Source organism: Pseudophryne corroboree, chromosome 1 (assembly GCF_028390025.1).
Source record: "Pseudophryne corroboree isolate aPseCor3 chromosome 1, aPseCor3.hap2, whole genome shotgun sequence".
Taxonomy (NCBI): domain Eukaryota; kingdom Metazoa; phylum Chordata; class Amphibia; order Anura; family Myobatrachidae; genus Pseudophryne; species Pseudophryne corroboree.
Genome location: NC_086444.1, coordinates 156,423,890 through 156,444,200, shown reverse-complemented (window position 1 = coordinate 156,444,200; position 20,311 = coordinate 156,423,890). Strand labels below are relative to the sequence as shown.

At 46.1% G+C, this 20,311-nt stretch overlaps 1 protein-coding gene and 1 long non-coding RNA gene across 3 annotated transcripts in view; one reads left to right on the top strand and one right to left on the bottom strand.

Annotated features, from left to right (window-relative positions):
- IQGAP2 (IQ motif containing GTPase activating protein 2) overlaps window positions 1–20,311 on the top strand; it is a 563,967-nt gene that overhangs the window by 4,394 nt on the left and 539,262 nt on the right. The window lies entirely within an intron of this gene.
- LOC135058146 (uncharacterized) overlaps window positions 1,727–20,311 on the bottom strand; it is a 177,242-nt gene continuing 158,657 nt past the window's right edge. The window contains exon 3 of the long non-coding RNA XR_010244639.1: window positions 1,727–1,901. This is a non-coding gene — a long non-coding RNA (uncharacterized LOC135058146). The remainder of the gene's footprint in view (window positions 1,902–20,311) is intronic.

Below are 20,311 nucleotides of genomic sequence, written 5' to 3'. Positions count from 1 at the left end.
GATAACATCTGAACATTGAATGATTGTCCGTCCGCTTGCTGTAACTAGCAATATTGCAGTGTGTTCTAGTAAAGCAGGTGCTCCAGGTCCAGAGACGGGGCAGAATTAGTGGTCAGGCCACCTTTAGGCACACCATTATTGCTCCATTTCCTCCCAAAGTGTTATTTTCATTATTAGATCTTAAGCACCTTTGCTGAATCCTGCAAAAGCATCCAGAAGCAAGAGAATGAGCTTTAAACCATGCATTACATCTATGGAGATCTGAGCATCTGTAGGACCAATGCTGTATTAAGCCACATGGGCGGCCACGTCGGGGTGCTGGACTGCCACACATTGTGTGCATAGGATGCCACCTGCTGCATAAAACTTCATTAGACAGACCAAGGTGACATCACACAGGGAGAAGAATGAGAGGGCCATCCTTCCCCCACCAGTCTCCATCCCTCTTCTGCCACCGTGGTTAGGATTTTGCCCCAGCACCCTTGACCCATGTAATACTTGTAAACACATGTGATGCTCTGCTGCAGCAGTGCCTGCTGTGTGTGCCTCCTTTGGCAAGTGGCTCCCCTAGGCATGTCCCTCACGTCGCTAGTGGGAAATGCACCACTGGCTAGTGGTAACAAATGAAGCAACAGTGCACGTTATCGCGCATTTGGATCTTTTAAGGTGAAGCGCATGTTCTGCTTGTGATATAGAACGTCATTATTTTTTAATGTATTTTTTAGCATCACCTCCCCCCCCCCCCCCCCCCCCCATTTATGTGCAATTTCATGTTAAACCCAATATGTGTTTTATTACAGAGACTAGGAGAGAATTATTTTACTGCTGCTTAATATTTAAACCATCTCTCCTGGGAAAACACATGCATCCGGTGCATGATTTGTACAGGCCTTACCTTGCAACGGAAGCCCTACTATAGCCAATGGTGTCTGCATGTGATATGTACACTTGTACTATGAACTGGTGAATTATTTATTCTGTAGATAAGGGCGGTTCCTGCTGCTTTTTATCAGTGTTACAAAGTAAAACGTGTAGCTTTCCTTTCTCTACAGAGAGGTAGCCAGGAAGTGGTTGCGTGTCAGTAACTGCTCTTCTGTCACCAGAGTTTCATGCAGAAACTAAGAACATTACTGCCGATTTGAAGGTGTTATTTGCTTCAGATTATTTTAAATGCCTCAAGGACATCAATATTCATATGAAATTAATTCATATTAGTCCCTGCCCCAGTGGAACTTACTGTCTATTCCCGATCACATGGACACGCACATACAATAGGGCTCATTTCTTTGTCAGAAGCCAAACGGCTTTCCAGTATGTTTTTGGATTGTGGGAGGAAACCCATGAAAAAATGTGGAGAACATATACACTCCACACATAAAGTGCCTTGGGTAAGAACTGACCTCAGTGCTGTAAGGCAGTAATGCAACCATACTGTACCAGGCTGACGTAGGAGCCATTCCCAATATTTGTCCTCACACTAGCTCTGCGTGGAACTTCCGTGCCCTTCGGGAAAGGGGGGAGTAATGTGTGCACTGCTTAAAAAGCTGGTTCCTATACAGGGAGATGACCACTATTAATGCCCATCTAACCTGGGGCTTTTTGAGCGTATGCACAACCATACTTTTATATTGAACCAACAACTGTTAAAAAGTTAATTAAAGAAATGGCTGTCTTTATTGTTAATAGGCAAACGTGATCAGGTGTATTTGTCGTTTATATGTTAGCGCTGATGATAAGTACGGGTACCCTGAGGTAAGGCTAGCTCGCGGTTCATATTCTTTTTCTATCCTAATTAAGCACTGTACAGTGGCTGACTTCCTCCAGACAGATCATCCACGCTAAATAACGAGGTAAGCATGCTTCCGAATATTTATGCCGTCTTCTCAGTAATCTGTTGGGACCTGTAAAAAAAAAACCAGAAAAGCTTAACAGAAAGGAGTATATAAATGGCAGATGTGAATGGAAGCTCTAAAGCAACATTTCTGCTGCATAGTTATAGGTTTATTTTCTTTTTATGGTGAATTTGTGGATCCCTTTAGTATTTAGAGACCGGTTCCTGCCTGCTGTGTGATGCTAATAACCGAAATATATTCTGCAGGCATCCAGTTAAAGGTGAACTCTGTGGTGACGACAATTTATTTTCTCATACAAATATGGAACCTAATATTTCGTTTTTTTCCCTCACCCGCGTGTGCACCTGATATCTCTGTGTTCCTCTACCTGTCACATTTAAGAAAAGGTATTTTACTAAGTAATAAATGATCTGTCAGACTAGTTAATTATTATAAGTTCTATTTTTTTTTTCTTTTATCTAACGATCTAGGGGAATAATTTATTGTTGGATTATCAGGAACCTAACAATTTAAAGGACCAGTAAATACAAACAGGCTTGTAGGAAAAAAACAAACCTACTAACTACTGACTTACTGACTGAAGCTTCCCTCAATGCAAGGTATGAGACGGAACCGTCATTGTGGGAGGCAGCTATTTCCAGGTATACAGCAGACGGAACCGTCCTTGTGGGGGGCAGCTATTTCCAGGCATACACCAGACTTCCTGTCAGTAAATACTCTTTGAACCCAGATAATAAGAGCTTTCTCTGAACTACAAAGTGACTGTAAACAATATGTACTGTGTGTAAAATATAACATTTAAATACATTTATTCATGTTTTTAGCAGCTTTGTTATCAGGGGCGGTTGGTACGTTAAACGTAGTGGTATTTCTGGATGTCTACGGTTACTGGGGGTAATTCCAAGTTGATCGCAGCAGGATTTTTTATAGCAATTGGGCAAAACCATGTGCACTGCAGGGGAAGCAGATATAACATGTGCAGAAAGAGTTAGATTTGGGTGGGTTATTTTATTTCTGTGCAGGGTAAATACTGGCTGCTTTATTTTTACACTGCAAATTAGATTGCAGATTGAACACACCCCACCCAAATCTAACTCTCTCTGCACATGTTATATCTGCCTCCCCTGCAGTGCACATGGTTTTGCTATCAAAAATCCTGCTGCGATCAACTTGGAATTACCCCCACTATGTAGACTTTTTTAGGATCCATGTTTGGATCCCGACATTGGATCCTGGCATCTACAGTCTCTGTCGACATGTAGATTGTAGACCAGCCATACTAAACCTGTCCTTCTAACCCTTACGTTTTGGTAGTTGTAATGCTGGCCATACATAAGGACAACATCATTCAAACTATCCAATTAGTTGGCTGGTTGGATAATCGGGAAGTGTTTGGGAGCAAGCAATACTCATTTGTTTGCTCCCACAAGCAGAAAAATGCAAAACAACTTGTTACAACTAGTTGGGAACATCAAACATGATCAATATTTTTTTTTATTTTTTTATTCCCCCCTCCTCCACCACCTAGTCGGGCGACTATCGTTTCAGTGTAAGGGGAAAATTGGACACTTTCCCCCCAACTGAACGATTTTTACAGGAGTAGGCGGACATTCGATCCGCCCACTTCTGCACAGTACAAAGTACAGGGAGCCAGCTCTCTTCCCAATCACTCTGCTACTCCCTTCCTGCTCCCAGCTCAGTCACCTGTTTGATCCTACTACTGCTGCTCCTTGCACACAACTGGTGAACTATCCTTAAAAGCTTACATTCTATGGTATTGATTCAATTAGTGGTGATGCCCGTTACGTGACTGTTGGAACACCAGAAATGGCACCCTACAGTAAATAGCACCGATTTCCCCATATAAATTGTAAGTTTTAGTTTGCAACTCAGGGTGTATATTGCACAAATTGATGCTTCCGTGTGTATGGGATTTCTGCGCACTGTACATATGGAGTCTATTTACTAAGCCTTGGATGGAGGTAAAGTCCACGGAGATAAAGTACCAGCCAATCATCTCCTATCTGTCATTTTTCAAACCCAGTCTGTGACATGTCAGTTAGGAGCCGAGTGACTGGTACTTTATCTCCGTGGACTTCGTGCCTAATTCAGGTTGGATCGCAGTCAACCGGAATTATTGAGAAAAAGATGCGGCACCCGTCCGGCACATGTGCCCGTCCTACGCATGCACCTGCATTTTCTGCAGGGTGGCCTGTCAATCAGGCAGAGGTGGTCACGGGGCGGTGGAGGCGGGCAACGTTCCGTTTCCAGGGTGGAGATGGAGCATGTCGGGGGCGGAGCCGGATGAATGGGGGCGTGTTGGGGTTGTGATTGCGGAGGCATCACACGCAGCCACCGCGATAAGGAAGATGGCGGTGAGTCTCCTACGGGCGTAGCTAAGCTGCGCCGGCAGGAGGCTACCTCTATTTCTGCTAACAAGCAGAAATTGCGATGCAATCTTTCATTTCTGTTTGTTGAAGGGGGGAAGGCGGCTGGCAGCATGCTCGGTGTCTTTGCCCTGCGATGGGTGGCCCCCAGCATGCGATCCAAAGGATAGCAAATTCTGCTAATTAGCAGAATTTGCTATTCTTACCGAATTAGGCCCTTTATTTCCATCTAAGGCTTAGTAAATAGACCCCTATAGTGCCAGAATGGAGCGTATTTGTTTTTTTCATTGTTCCTATATGAATTTACCCCCTTTATGTGTAAAGTACTGTAATGGGCCATACATACTTGCCGATAACGATGATAGATATGAACGATATTGGTCAGTGTGTATGCATCAACGATGCGCAGCCCCACGTTTTTTCAGCGTTGATATATCCTCTTTTATACATGCAAATCAGATTGGACGATATAGATGTATGTACTCTCATATCGTCCAAATCGGCCATCGATATTGTCCAGTGTGTAGTCAAATATCATTGATCGATAACATCGCCCAGTGTGTAGGGCCCTTAAGTCGGTAAAGGCTGTACACATGCAATGTAACAGAAAAACTTGTTTTTTAAGTTATATTTCTGTTTGGAAAGAGAACTTTTAATGTGCTTGTGTGGAGGATAACTCCTTTATCTACATTATATTCTGGCTTTGTCTTAGTGGGTGTTAGACAGCTAGATGTGATAATATTGATGGCTAATCTAGTTAGCAGGCAAAAGGTTTAAAAGCTTTGAGTCGGGTGTATAGTTACAGTACTGGCCACACATTTCACAGTGTGATCATTCCGTCCAAATGTAATTCATTCATTAGTTAAGCAATTTCCATCTTTACGCGCATAACGGCTCCTACAGTCAAATTAAACGTAGATGGCCAAATAGATTATGTGATCCTCTAAGTTGATATTATCGCTCGTTTTCCCCTCTCCTGAACAATATCGTTTACTATATTGCCCAGTGTGTATGCAGCTGACAACGACAGATGCGCGTCGTTAACAACTTTCGGTGTTGGCTGTGCATGCAGCTTAATTTGGACTCATCGTCCAAAGCTTCATGTACAGCGCGGTCGTGGCATGTCATCACCGTGCGATATCTCACAGTGTGTATACCCGCCGTCGGACGGCCCGGAGGGGAGACACCAGGCGATATCACTCACGGAGCACATTGCCTAGTGTGTACCCACCTTTAGACAAACTGATTGTAGATTGTGTTTAGTAATAGTGATTACATTTCAACAGTTGTGCCCTAACCATGACCTGGTAAGTTTATTTCTGCTGTTATATCAAAAGTGTAATGTTATAAAAAAAAACAAAAAAAACAAACCCTTTCTTTTATTGATTGGTTAGAGCCGATTGATCATGGCACTTTGTACCTCAATTGTGTATTGTTAACCTGCTAAGTCTAAATTATGGACCCACTTGTGCTGGCTACACCTGGATGCAGTGTTTATTGGAAGCCTTAGTATTCCCCAGGTCATGCCCTAGGCAGGTTTCGCCATGAAACGGCTGCTCGAGAGTACAGACCAAGACGAGGACCTGGCAGTTCAGGTTGTATGTGTGGTGCAACCTGATGAGTGTGGAGTATCAGGGTTGCCTGGACTGATCGGGATACGGTCAACAGTCATTAGGTCGACCATTGAAGGTCAACATGGTCAATAGGTCGACATGGTCATTAGGTCAAAAGGTCAACATGAGTTTTTCATTTGTGGATTTTTTCATACTTAACGATCCACTTGGACTACGATTGGAACGGTAACCTGTGCCGAGTGAAGCGGTAGCGAAGCGAGGCATCTTGCCCGAAGCGCGAGCCATGCGAGGGGACACGGTGTACTAATTGGGGTTCCCCTTACGATGAAAAGGATGCCAAAAACAGTAAAAAAAAACAACCACCATGTTGACCTTTTGACCTGTCGACTTACTACGTGTCGACCTAATGACTGACGACCTAAGTTGTGTCTATCCAGTGGCCCATACCCGACAGATCAGAGATCTTGATGTGATTGTACACAACAGTCTCTAATGGTCTAACAAACCTATACAAGACCAATAAAAACACCCCCCCCCCCCCCCCCCCCAAAACCGATTACATAATATGAGTGCTTCCTATTAGCACAGCTTGTATGTATACCTCTGAGTTAGGCGGGTCAGTCCCTGCTGTCCATTGATTAGTAGGTCCTGCACTCTTATTACTGCACGTGGAGCGCAGGAGTCTGGTAGGTATGGGCATTTTAGAGCAGGGTGATGATGTGCCCTGATGTGGCATGACCACACCTCCTACAGTATTTGTGGCAGAGTATGCATGATGCCTCAAAGTTCCATTCCGGCGATGTTCTGGTATTTGTTTGCATCTCCCGCTGACGGCACACGTAAATGTTGCGTGTGAATAGTTCAGTGCTGCAGTAGTAAAAACAATAGTATTGTAAAAGCAATGGCTAGTTGTAAAACCAGAATGAATTACTTTGGAAACAATGAATTCTACAGTAGTTACAGCATATATACCGTGGGTGCAGTACACACAGGCCTACAAATCAGTGATCCAACCTACCAACCGAGTATTACTCAGCAGGTTTTTCTGTTTTCTTTTTGTAAACGCTAAGGCAAAAATCTGGGAGACTGGATGAAAGTGACTGTTTGTTAGGAACATTACAGCCAATGAATGTGCAGTAGGATTAGTTGTTAAAATTACTAATTGACAAGAATATTTAGAGACTACCCTACAGAAATGAAATGGCTTTGTATGAATGACTGCATGTTGATTTGTCACCCGCACTTCAAATGATAGGCAAACAATCGTTCTGGACAGTTTTTTTTTCCTCAATGAAGGTTGACACAGATTTGAACATACGTCGGCCATACTTGCTTCCATGGAGCTGATGGAATAGTTTTGCCCTTATGCAGAGTTGTGCCTTAATTGCATGCAGGCCATCCCTATCCATATGCTTGGTTTGATACCAGTCATAATCATCAGTTCGCATTTTCATCAGTCCTATCCTTGTTGCACAAAATATGCCTGAAAACATGCTCGCTTCCAACCAAATCTGCATAACACCCAGCTCATTCGACACGACCTTACTGAACACTGCCTAGTGAGAGCATGGCTGTCTTAACAGTAGAGTAGGCCCTGGGCAATGCAAAGCACTGGGGCCCCTACACATCCATTCACAGGAACCAATTATACAAAATAACATGCCCCTCCGGCAGTTCCCCACATCTCTCCACATGCGTCCATACAATGAATTCCTGTCGGCATACTGATTGGTGGATAGCTCCAGCCATTCACTATCTGATTGGGAGGCAGGTAGAGGAGGATGCCTAGCCGCTCTGATTGTGTAACCACCACCCGTCCCTGCTTGAAGGCCCCTGGACAGCTGCCCAGTGTGCCTATACATTAAGATGGTCCTGCGTGGCTGTGCCCTGTTAAAGCCCTGCAGTCACCAATAGAGGTGTGACTGAAATTCGTACAACACTGTTTTGCATGTACTGGCGTATGCTCAGATCCAGAGCATGTGCAGTGCAAAACCACTAAAGATACGCTCTGCAAACAGCTGTACGGACCATTCTGCGTCATGGTCAGCGTGTTCAGCTCTGAAGTCAACATCAGAACATCTGTAATTCACGGAGAACTGGTGACTTGTCCGTGTTTGCAGATCCAATGTCGGCTTATTGCAATCGTGATGACATATAAAATGATGGCTGTTTTTTGTTAATACGTAATAGTTTTTTACAGATAATGCACTATAAGTAAATGGTCTGAAATGGTTAATTAAATATGCTCTTAACGACCTCACTGTGTAAAGGGATATAAGTCGTCTTTTTTTTCTTTTTTTTTCCATGGCCTTTAGAATCTTTGGCAGTGTAATGTGCTTATCTGCACAAGTCCTTTGAACACTGTTAATGGTTAACTACAAACAAGGATAGAAATGAGGGGCAGGTAGCCAGACTTGCTGCTCGGAGCCGCAGATGTGTTTTTCCTTGTGCGGACTGTATTGTTTTGAGATGCCTGTGTTACTTTCCCTCCCTCTTATCCTTGCTTTGGGATTTCAACAATAATGCACAATTGAGGTTGAAACAGGAAGCGTAAACACCATGTGGGAGAGGGTTCTAGTTGAGAAGATTATACCACTTCCTGCTCTGAAGTACAGTGCATGTGACCTGCTCCATACACATCATTTTTTGTTTGTTTCAATAATCTCATCTACACAAAACGAGCAATCAAAAATTGTAACTGTGATTTCCAAAATTATTATTTTCTTAATTATTAATTTTGTTTACTAAATAAAATTTCTCAACTACCACTTTCTCCTTGGTATTTATTCACAAAGAAAATTATGCAAAAATGTTCCCACGATCATGACCGCGTTGAGGCCACATGTTCGGTTCAAATGGCATTGTTGATGTGGAGCTTGCATATTCTCCCACATGTGCTTTGGTTTCATACCACAGTCCAAAAACATACTAGTATGATAATTTTCGTGTGCATGGAGGAAGGGCGTGTGGGAGAGGGAGTCTTTAGCAGTGGTTCTCAAACTGTGTGCCGTGGCACTCTGGGGTACCTCAGAAAACTTGCAAGGGTGCCCTGGGTTGGTGGTCCAGGACCAATTAAACAAATTTATGATCAATGTAATAGGCAAAACCAGTGCTGGTGGCTGCCAATCATAAAATATGTGGACAAACAGAAGCAAATCTTGAACCTCACCACACAATTGAACCTAAGGTTGACTATTCAAATACAATTTATTTAATTTTATATTTCTCTATCGTCCTAAGTGGATGCTGGGGTTCCTGAAAGGACCATGGGGAATAGCGGCTCCGCAGGAGACAGGGCACAAAAGTAAAGCTTTTACAGGTCAGGTGGTGTGTACTGGCTCCTCCCCCTATGACCCTCCTCCAGACTCCAGTTAGATTTTTGTGCCCGGCCGAGAAGGGTGCAATTCTAGGTGGCTCTCATAAAGAGCTGCTTAGAGAGTTTAGCTTAGGTTTTTTATTTTACAGTGATTCCTGCTGGCAACAGGATCACTGCAACGAGAGACAGAGGGGAGAAGAAGTGAACTCACCTGCGTGCAGGATGGATTGGCTTCTTGGCTACTGGACATGAAGCTCCAGAGGGACGATCACAGGTACAGCCTGGATGGTCACCGGAGCCACGCCGCCGGCCCCCTCACAGATGCTGAAGCAAGAAGAGGTCCAGAATCGGCGGCTGAAGACTCCTGCAGTCTTCTTAAGGTAGCGCACAGCACTGCAGCTGTGCGCCATTTTCCTCTCAGCACACTTCACACGGCAGTCACTGAGGGTGCAGGGCGCTGGGGGGGGGGGCGCCCTGGGAGGCAAATGAAAACCTTTAAAAAGGCTAAAAATACCTCACATATAGCCCCAGAGGCTATATGGAGATATTTACCCCTGCCTAAATGTACTAAATAGCGGGAGACGAGCCCGCCGAAAAAGGGGCGGGGCCTATCTCCTCAGCACACGGCGCCATTTTCTGTCACAGCTCCGCTGGTCAGGAAGGCTCCCAGGTCTCTCCCCTGCACTGCACTACAGAAACAGGGTATAACAGAGAGGGGGGGCAAAATAAATGGCAATATATTAATATAAAAGCAGCTATAAGGGAGCACTTAATCATAAGGCTATCCCTGTCATATATAGCGCTTTTTGGTGTGTGCTGGCAGACTCTCCCTCTGTCTCCCCAAAGGGCTAGTGGGTCCTGTCTTCGTATAGAGCATTCCCTGTGTGTCTGCTGTGTGTCGGTACGTGTGTGTCGACATGTATGAGGACGTTATTGGTGTGGAGGCGGAGCAATTGCCAAATATGAGGATGTCACCTCCTAGGGGGTCGACACCAGAATGGATGCCTTTATTTGTGGAATTACGGGATAGCGTCAACTCGCTTAAGCAGTCGTTTGCCGACATGAGGCGGCCGGACACTCAATTAGTGCCTGTCCAGGCGCCTCAAACACCGTCAGGGGCTGTAAAACGCCCCTTGCCTCAGTCGGTCGACACAGACCCAGACACAGGCACTGATTCCGGTGGTGAAGGTGACGAATCAACCGTATTTTCCAGTAGGGCCACACGTTATATGATTTTGGCAATAAAGGAGATGTTACATTTAGCTGATACTACAGGTACCACTAAACAGGGTATTATGTGGGGTGTGAAAAAACTACCAGTAGTTTTTACCGAATCAGAAGAATTAAATGACGTGTGTGATGAAGCGTGGGGTGCCCCGATAAAAAACTGCTAATTTCAAAGAAGTTATTGGCTTTATACCCTTTCCCGCCAGAGGTTAGGGAGCGCTGGGAAACACCTCCTAGGGTGGACAAAGCGCTAACACGCTTATCAAAACAAGTGGCGTTACCCTCTCCTGAGACGGCCGCACTTAAAGATCCATCAGATAGGAGGATGGAAAATATCCAAAAAGGTATATACACACATGCAGGTGTTATACTACGACCAGCTATTGCGACTGCCTGGATGTGCAGTGCTGGGGTAGTTTGGTCAGAGTCCCTGATCGAAAATATTGATACCCTGGACAGGGACAATATTTTACTGTCGTTAGAACAAATAAAGGATGCATTTCTTTATATGCGTGATGCACAGAGAGATATCTGCACACTGGCATCACGGGTAAGTGCTATGTCCATTTCGGCCAGAAGAGCTTTATGGACACGACAGTGGACAGGCGATGCGTAGAGGAGTTATTTGGGGTCGGTCTATCGGATTTGGTGGCCACGGCTACGGCCGGGAAATCCACCTTTCTACCTCAAGTCACTCCCCAACAGAAAAAGGCACCGACCTTTCAACCGCAGCCCTTTCGTTCCTTTAAAAATAAGAGAGCAAAGGGCTATTCATATCTGCCACGAGGCAGAGGACGAGGGAAGAGACAGCAACAGGCAGCTCCTTCCCAGGAACCGAAGCCCTCCCCGGCTTCTACAAAAGCCTCAGCATGACGCTGGGGCTTCGCAAGCGGACTCGGGGGCGGTAGGCGGTCGTCTCAAGAATTACAGCGCGCAGTGGGCTCACTCGCAGGTAAATCCCTGGATCCTGCAGATAATATCTCAGGGGTACAGGTTGAAATTAGAGACAGAGCCACCTCGCCGTTTCCTGAAGTCTGCTTTACCAACGTCCCCCTCAGAAAGGGAGACGGCTTTGGAAGCCATTCACAAGCTGTATTCTCAGCAGGTGATAGTCAAGGTACCTCTTCTACAACAAGGGAAGGGGTATTATTCCACTCTTTTTGTGGTACCGAAGCCGGATGGCTCGGTAAGGCCTATTCTAAATCTGAAGTCCTTGAACCTGTACATAAAGAAGTTCAAGTTCAAGATGGAGTCACTCAGAGCAGTGATAGCGAACCTGGAAGAAGGGGACTTTATGGTATCCTTGGACATCAAGGATGCGTATCTCCACGTTCCAATTACCCCTCACACCAGGGGTACCTCAGGTTCGTTGTACAAAACTGTCACTATCAGTTTCAGACGCTGCCGTTTGGTTTGTCCACGGCACCTCGGGTCTTTACAAAGGTAATGGCCGAGATAATATTTCTTCTTCGAAGAAAAGGCGTATTAATTATCCCATACTTGGACGATCTCCTAATAAGGGCAAGGTCCAGAGAACAGCTAGAGATGGGTTTAGCACTATCTCAAGAGGTGCTAAAGCAGCACGGATGGATTCTGAATATTCCAAAATCCCAATTAATGCCGACAACTCGTCTGCTGTTCCTGGGGATGATTCTGGACACAGTTCAGAAAAAGGTTTTTCTTCCCGAAGAAAAAGCCAAGGAGTTATCTGACCTGGTCAGGAACCTCCTAAAACCAGGAAAGGTGTCTGTACATCAATGCACAAGAGTCCTGGGAAAAAATGGTAGCTTCTTACGAAGCAATCCCTTTCGGCAGATTCCATGCAAAGGGATCTGTTGGACAAATGGTCAGGGTCGCATCTTCAGATGCACCTGCGGATAACCCTGTCGCCGAGGACAAGGGTATCCCTTCTGTGGTGGTTGCAGGAGGCTCATCTATTGGAGGGCCGCAGATTCGGCATGCAGGATTGGATCCTGGTGACCACGGATGCCAGCCTGAGAGGCTGGGGAGCAGTCACACAGGGAAGAAATTTCCAGGGAGTGTGGTCGAGCCTGAAAAAGTCTCTTCACATAAGCATTCTGGAACTAAGAGCAATCTACAATGCTCTAAGCCAGGCGGAACCTCTGCTTCAAGGAAGACCGGTGTTGATCCAGTCGGACAACATCACGGCAGTCGCCCATGTAAACAGACAGGGCGGCACAAGAAGCAGGAGGGCAATGGCAGAAGCTGCCAGGATCCTTCGCTGGGCGGAGAATCACGTGATAGCACTGTCAGCAGTATTCATCCCGGGCGTGGACAACTGGGAAGCAGACTTCCTCAGCAGACACGACCTTCACCCGGGAGAGTGGGGACTTCATCCAGAAGTTTTCCACATGCTATTAAACCGTTGGGTAAAACCAATGGTGGACATGATGGCGTCTCGCCTCAACAAAACACTGGACAGGTATTGCGCCAGGTCAAGAGATCCGCAGGCAATAGCTGTGGACGCGCTGGTAACACCTTGGGTGTACCAGTCGGTATATGTGTTTCCTCCTCTGCCTCTCATACCAAAGGTATTGAGGATTATACGGCAAAGAGGAGTAAGACTAGTGGCTCCGGATTGGCCAAGAAGGACTTGGTACCCGGAACTTCAAGAGATGGTCACGGACGATCCGTGGCCTCTACTTCTGAGAAGGGACCTGCTTCAGCAGGGTCCTTGTCTTTTTCAAGACTTACCGCGGCTGCGTTTGACGGCATGGCGTTTGAATGCCAGATCATAAAAGGAAAAGGCATTCCAGAAGAAGTCATTCCTACCTTGATAAAGGCAAGGAAGGAAGTCACCGCGAAGCATTATCGCCGTATTTGGCGAAAATATGTTGCGTGGTGCGAGCAGCGGAATGCTCCGATGGAGGAATTTCAACTGGGTCGTTTTCCTACATTTCCTGCAATCAGGATTGTCTATGGGTCTCAAATTGGGATCTATTAAGGTTCAAATTTCGGCCCTATCAATATTCTTCCAAAAAGAATTGGCCTCAGTCCCTGAGGTCCAGATTTTTATCTAAGGAGTACTGCATATACAGCCTCCTGTGGTGCCTAAGGTGGCACCGTGGGATCTAAATGTAGTTTTAGATTTCCTCAAATCCAATTGGTTTGAACCACTAAAGAATGTGGATTTGAAATATCTCACATGGAAAGTGACTATGTTACTGGCCCTGGCTTCGGCCGGGAGAGTATCTGAACTGGCGGCTTTGTTTTATAAAAGCCCTTATTTAATTTTCCATTCGACATAGGGCAGAGCTGCGGACGCGTCCGCATTTTCTCCCTAAGGTGGTATCAGCGTTTCACCTGAACCAGCCTATTGTAGTGCCTGCGGCTACAGACGACTTGAAGGACTCCAAGTTGTTGGACGTTGTCAGAGCCTTAAAAATATACATTTAAAGGACGGCTGGAGTCAGAAAATCTGACTCGCTGTTTATACTGTATGCACCCAACAAGTTGGGTGCACCTGCTTCTAAGCAGTCGATTGCTCGTTGGATTTGTAACAAAATTCAACTTGTACATTCTGTGGCAGGCCTGCCACAGCCTAAATCTGTTAAGGCCCATTCCGTAAGGAAGGTGGGCTCATCTTGGGCGGCTGCCCGAGGGGTCTCGGCATTACAACTCTGCCGAGCAGCTACGTGGTCAGGGGAGAACACGTTTGTAAATTTTTACAAATTTGATACCCTGGCAAAGGAGGACCTGGAGTTCTCTCATTCGGTGCTGCAGAGTCATCCGCACTCTCCCGCCCGTTTGGGAGCTTTGGTATAATCCCCATGGTCCTTTCAGGAACCCCAGCATCCACTTAGGACGATAGAGAAAATAAGAATTTACTTACCGATAATTCTATTTCTCGGAGTCCGTAGTGGATGCTGGGCGCCCATCCCAAGTGCGGATTATCTGCAATACTTGTACATAGTTATTGTTAACTAATTCGGGTTATTGTTTAGGAAGCCATCTTTCAGAGGCTCCTCTGTTATCATACTGTTAACTGGGTTTAGATCACAAGTTGTACGGTGTGATTGGTGTGGCTGGTATGAGTCTTACCCGGGATTCAAAATCCTCCCTTATTGTGTACGCTCGTCCGGGCACAGTACCTAACTGGAGTCTGGAGGAGGGTCATAGGGGGAGGAGCCAGTACACACCACCTGACCTGTAAAAGCTTTACTTTTGTGCCCTGTCTCCTGCGGAGCCGCTATTCCCCATGGTCCTTTCAGGAACCCCAGCATCCACTACGGACTCCGAGAAATAGAATTATCGGTAAGTAAATTCTTATTATTTCTTTCTAAATTTCTCAATAAGAAACTTTTGGCCTAGGGGTGCAGTGAAAAAAATTCTGATACTCTAGGGTGCTGTGGCTCAATTTTTTTGGGAACCACTGGTCTATAGGGAGTCTAGGCTGTAAGCCCCTTCTGGGCCAAGACTGATGTGAATGAATGGTTTCTGTAAAGGTGCATAATATGTTGGCACTGTATAAAGGTAAATATTAATATTGCACCAACATTGTGCAGCGCTGGACAAGCTGACTAACCTGCTAGACCTTTTGGCTGAATTTAGAATTTGTCCACACGAATATAAGAACGTGCAATACTGTGCAGGTAGATATCGATGCTGTGACTCAGGCATTGTAATGCAACAATTACAATCACTGTGCCGCCATGCCATCTCCATATTGGTATTATCTGACAAATGTAGCGTTTGAGGCCATCTCGTAGCAGGGCTGCTGGTAGTACTTCCACTATTATGTAAAAGCAAGCAAGTCCCTACCTACGCCCTGGAGCCATTGGTGACAGAATGGGTCCTCTTGGTGCTCAGTGGATGCGTAGGTGTATAGGTAGAGATTTAGTTAGAGATATAAGGTGGAACTGTAGGTATGGTACTTTAAAATACTTCAGGGGGCTTATTCCATTGTTTTTGGCATCTAAAAATCCTGTCTAAATGGGACTTTCTCCTGCAGGGTCCACAGATTATTCACATTATAAACATTGGGATATGAGGTAGCGTCAGCGGATTGGCACCAACGATCAAAAGCTTTCGGCCTCCCTGAATGCAACGGGCCAGTCCCCTATATTCCCGCCTCCTGGCTCAGGCAGTTCAGTTTTTTTTTTTTTGGTGTGGCAGGAGCCGGACCACGATCATTGGGCTGCTGGTTTTGGCAGCTATAAGCTTGTTATTTAATTTATTTTTATAGTCTTATGTTGTTTTTGAGCGAAGTTTCTAAAAAGCGTCTTACACGTACCTTTAGAAATGGTCGCTCCAACAACTCTCCGTCGGGTCTCGACAATGCTTACCCACGTCTACAGTGCTGTTTCGGCGGGCATCTGTGTATTATGTACTAGCAAGTCCAGCAGACTTATCAGGCTGTGGCCGGAGCACGGGGAGAAGGTAAGGCGTCCGTTCCAATTAGCGGAAGAGACGCAAGACACAGCCACACTGTTTCGTGAAGGAAACTACCGAACAGTTGCTGACACGGCTGCCACCTTGGGTGCACCAGCAGTAGGCCTCAGGGATCATAGGCTCCAGGGATTAGTGTAAGGCCGCAATCCATGGGGTTGATGTCAGCAGTGGGGAGTAAAACTCTCCCATAGTCGCCCCTCCCCCCGGTTCATGACCAGTTTCCTCCGATGAACTGATTTCCCGCTTCCGTCTGAGACGCTGTGTATCTAAAGGACCCAGTCGCAGCATAGGCGGCTGTGTGATTGGTTTGTCTGTGTTCACTTGGGCGTTTGTGTACACTGTTAGCGTCTGGATCCACTCAGCGTTCACTAACGTATTTATCGATCGTGGAAGTGGGGTGAAGTCACCCTGTATCCCACTCTCCTGAGCTAGGTGATACAGCACTAAGGGTGTCATTCCGAGTTGTTCGCTCGTTGCCGATTTTCGCAACGGAACGATTAAGGCAAAAATGCGCATGGTGCGCATGTGGTAAGTATTTTAGCACAAAACTTAGTAGATTTACTCACTTCCCAACGAAGAATTTTCATCGTTGAAGTGATCGGAGTGTGATTGACAGGAAGTGGGTGTTTCTGGGCGGAAACTGGCCGCTTTCTGTGAGTGTGCGGAAAAACGCAGGCGTGCCAGGATAAAACGCGGGAGTGTCTGGAGAAACGGGGGAGTGGCTGGCCGAACGCAGGGCGCGTTTGTGACGTCAAACCAGGAACAAAACGGACCGAGCTGATCGCAATTCTGCTAATCTTTCGTTCGCTATTCTGCTAAACTAAGATACACTCCCAGAGGGCGGCGGCCTAGCGTGTGCAATGCTGCTAAAATCTGCTAGCGAGCGAACAACTCTGAATGACACCCTAAGTCTCTACCTACCATTAAGTATGAGTAGTTGGTAAGTGCCTGATGCATATGAGTCTGTAAACTATTGCTGCTGTTTTCTTTCGCTGTGTGACTGAATACATTTAAAAGTCCTATATAAGGTAATGCAGTAATATTTCTCCTACATACTTGAAATGTGTCTGTAGTTGAATATGTGCTCATATTGCTTATTATACTAATGTGTAACCTGTGATTGCTAGTGTGATTGCTGACTTTACTATTCACTGTCAGTTTCTGTGCATATACCGATCCTCTATGCTGGTGCAAGACAGGGAGGGATCGTATTATATGTCACTTTAAAAAGTTTTAAAGTGATTTCAGTCACAAATTGTGTAGTTAACACTGTACAGGTGTGTGATTTGTTTATCATGTCTGAGAGACAATGGTGAGGAGGATACACTTTCCACAGCAGCACCAACACTCATTTCATGTTTGTCTTTCAAAGCTGGGTTAACCGCTCAGGATCTGGTTCAAAATGGATTATCTGCAGATTGTTTTAGCTTTCATCATAGCCTCCTGAATAATCCAAGGCAGGCACAGGTTCAAGGTGAACCCCCGTGGACTTCTTTTGTACAGACATTATCCAATATAACTGAGCGGATAATGGCAGCTCCTATACCAGGGATAGGTTACCCTGTTAACCCTTACATGCTACATTCCCCCGGGTGTTATCATATCCAGTCCAGGAATCTGCAACCTTTCAACAAAAAAAAGCTGAAAGGTCTGTGGAAAATAAATCACACAGACATGAAACAACATCTTCACAGTCTACACCTGTTTCAGAGGGGGGCTCTTCGGATGAGGACTCCTCGCATTCTGGGTCTGCATACAGAGTTGAGGATGAAGGTCCCAGCTCAGTGGATATACCTGAGCTAATTAGTGCTATGAAAGCCGTTCTATCCTTAGAGGAGGCAGCAGAGCCTTTGTTAAAATCCAAGGCACCTGTGTTTAAACGTCCCAAAACAGTCAGGACTGAATTTCTAGGGTCAGATTATGCAAGAGTTTAGAATTCCAAAGAAATTAAATTTCCATTATCCTCTTCCAACTGGGGACTGTTTAAAAAAGGAGGTGGCTCCCAAAGTAGATACGTATGTCATTCGATTAGTGCGAAAATCTATACTGCCTCTGCCTTCAACATCATTAAATGATGTTACGGATAGGAAAATTGATGGTTTTTTAAAAACCATTTTCTCCTTGTCTGGGGCAATTGTAAGACCAGCCATGGCTTCAGCCTGGATGGCAAAAGCAGTGGCAGCTTGGTAGAGAGGCCAATCCCGGGATCGGCGGGATCCTGGGATTTAGGCCCCAAAACGTCCGGGATTCAATCCCGGGATTGGAAGCTCCAATCCCGGGGATTGAGGGATCAGCGTTGAGCGTCCTCAGGACGCTCAGACGCTGCCCGGCTCCCTCCTCCTGTCTCCCCCTGCGCAGCGTGACCTGTGCCTGTGAGGTCACGCTGCGCTGTCAGCACCCGCAGAGCCGGAAAGTACGGCGGACTTCACCCGCCGCCTTGTCCTGGCTCCCCCTGCATTCACCCGCCGCCTCCTCCCGGCTCCCCAGCACTCACCCGCCGGATCCTCCTCACCCGCTACCTCTCTGTGCAGGTTTGTAGTTTTTTTTTTTTTATATGTCTGCAGGGCGGGTGGGGAGGGGCGGGGCGACGGCCGGACACAGTGTAAAGCCAATCCCGGGAATCCCGGGATTGACCATTTTTCAATCCCGATACCCGGGATTGAAAAAATGGCCCGGGATTGGCTTCCCTACAGCTTGGGCTGATGCATCAGAGGATGATCTTTCTTTGGCATCTAGAGAGCAAAATGCCCATAAACAAGCAGCTATTTTTATGTTCGAAGCAGCCTTGGATATGGGTACTATTGCCTCTCAAGCATCATCCTCAGCAGTAGCAGTTCGCAGAGCCGCTTGGCTGCATACATGGAAGGCTGACTCAGAATCCAAGAAAGTTCTAGAGTCTTTGCATTTTTTACTGGAGATATTCTTTTTGGAAAAGAATTAAACAGTATTTTGGAGTCTGAAGCAGACTCCAAGAAAGTGCAGTTTCCTTCAACACACAAATCCAAATTTAGGTTTTCAGCTTTTCGGCCCTTTCGGACCCAGGGAAAAGCAAAATGATATTGTTTGCCATAAACCTTTCCATCTGGCAAAACTAAAAAGCATTGGGCTACCAGGGGGCCTGTTTCCAAGCCAGAAGATAACCCATCATCCTGATGGTGCGGGCCTCCACCTGGGGGATCCCAGGGTGGGAGGCCGACTTCATCATTTTTGCACAGATCTGACAGCAGTCCACCACAGATGCCTGGATGCAAGAAGCGGTATCTCACGGTTATGCGTTTCCCTTCAAGAAACACCCTCCACAAAGGTTCTTTTGTACCAGCCCGTCGTCCGTGGAAACGAAGGCCAGGGCCTTGCAAGAGGTAGTTCAGAAGTTGCTTCAAACAGGAGTGATAATTCCAGTTCCTCCTGCGCAATGAGGACAAGGTTTTTATTCCAACCTGTTTCTAGTCCAGAAGCCAAATGGGTCGTTCGTGCCCATTCTCAATCTCAAAGCTCTGAACAAAAACATTTGGGTGCCTCGTTTCCATATGGAGACTTTATGTTCCAGTATTTTGGCCATGGAGCTGGAGGATTTTATGTTATCCCTGGATATCCAAGATGCTTACCTACATATTCCTATAGCACAGTCCCATCAGTGCTACCTCAGGTTTGCTATCCTCCAGCAACACTTTCAGTCTCAGGCCCTACCATTTGGAGTGGCCACAGCTCAAATAGGGGGGGTCATTCCGAGTTGATCGCTAGCTGCCGTTGTTCGCAGCGTAGCGATCAGGCTAAAAATCGGCATTTCTGCGCATGCGTATGGGCCGCAGTATGCACGTGCAAAGTACTTTCACACAAAACTATGCTGTTTTACACAAGGTCGAGTGACGCTTTTCAGTCGTTCTGCTGATCGTTGAGTGATTGACAGGAAGTGGGTGTTTTTGGGTGGTAACTGAGCGTTTTCCGGGAGTGTGCTAAAAAACGCAGGCGTGTCAGGTAAAAACACAGGCGTGCCTGGGGAAATGGGGGAGTGGCTGGCCGAACGCAGGGCGTGTTTGTGACGTCAAAGCAGGAACTAAACTGACTGAAGTGATCGCAAGGTAGCAGTAGGTTTGGAGCTGCTCAGAAACTGCATGAAAATTTTTATGAGCAGCTCTGCTAACCTTTCGTTCGCACTTCTGCTAAGCTAAGATACACTCCCAGAGGGCGGCAGCCAAGCGTGTGCACTGCTGCTAAAAGCAGCTAGCGAGAATAAGGGCCAGTGTTCCCCAAAATTATGGTGGTAATGACTATGGTTTCAAAAGAAAATTGCTAACCTACAGGATGTTCGCATTTTTTTCCAAGGAATGCTTCACGTCCAACCTCCTTTTGTTCATCCTACAGCCCCTTGGGATCTAAGTTTAGTCCTAAAGCCACTTCAGGTTGCCCCGTTTGAACCAATGAAGCAAGTGGATCTTAAATGGTTGACAGCTAAGGTTCTCTTTCAACTGGCTATTGCTTCAGCTAGAAGAGTTTCAGACGTAGGGGCATTGTTATGTCGCCCTCCTTTTCTGATATTTCATC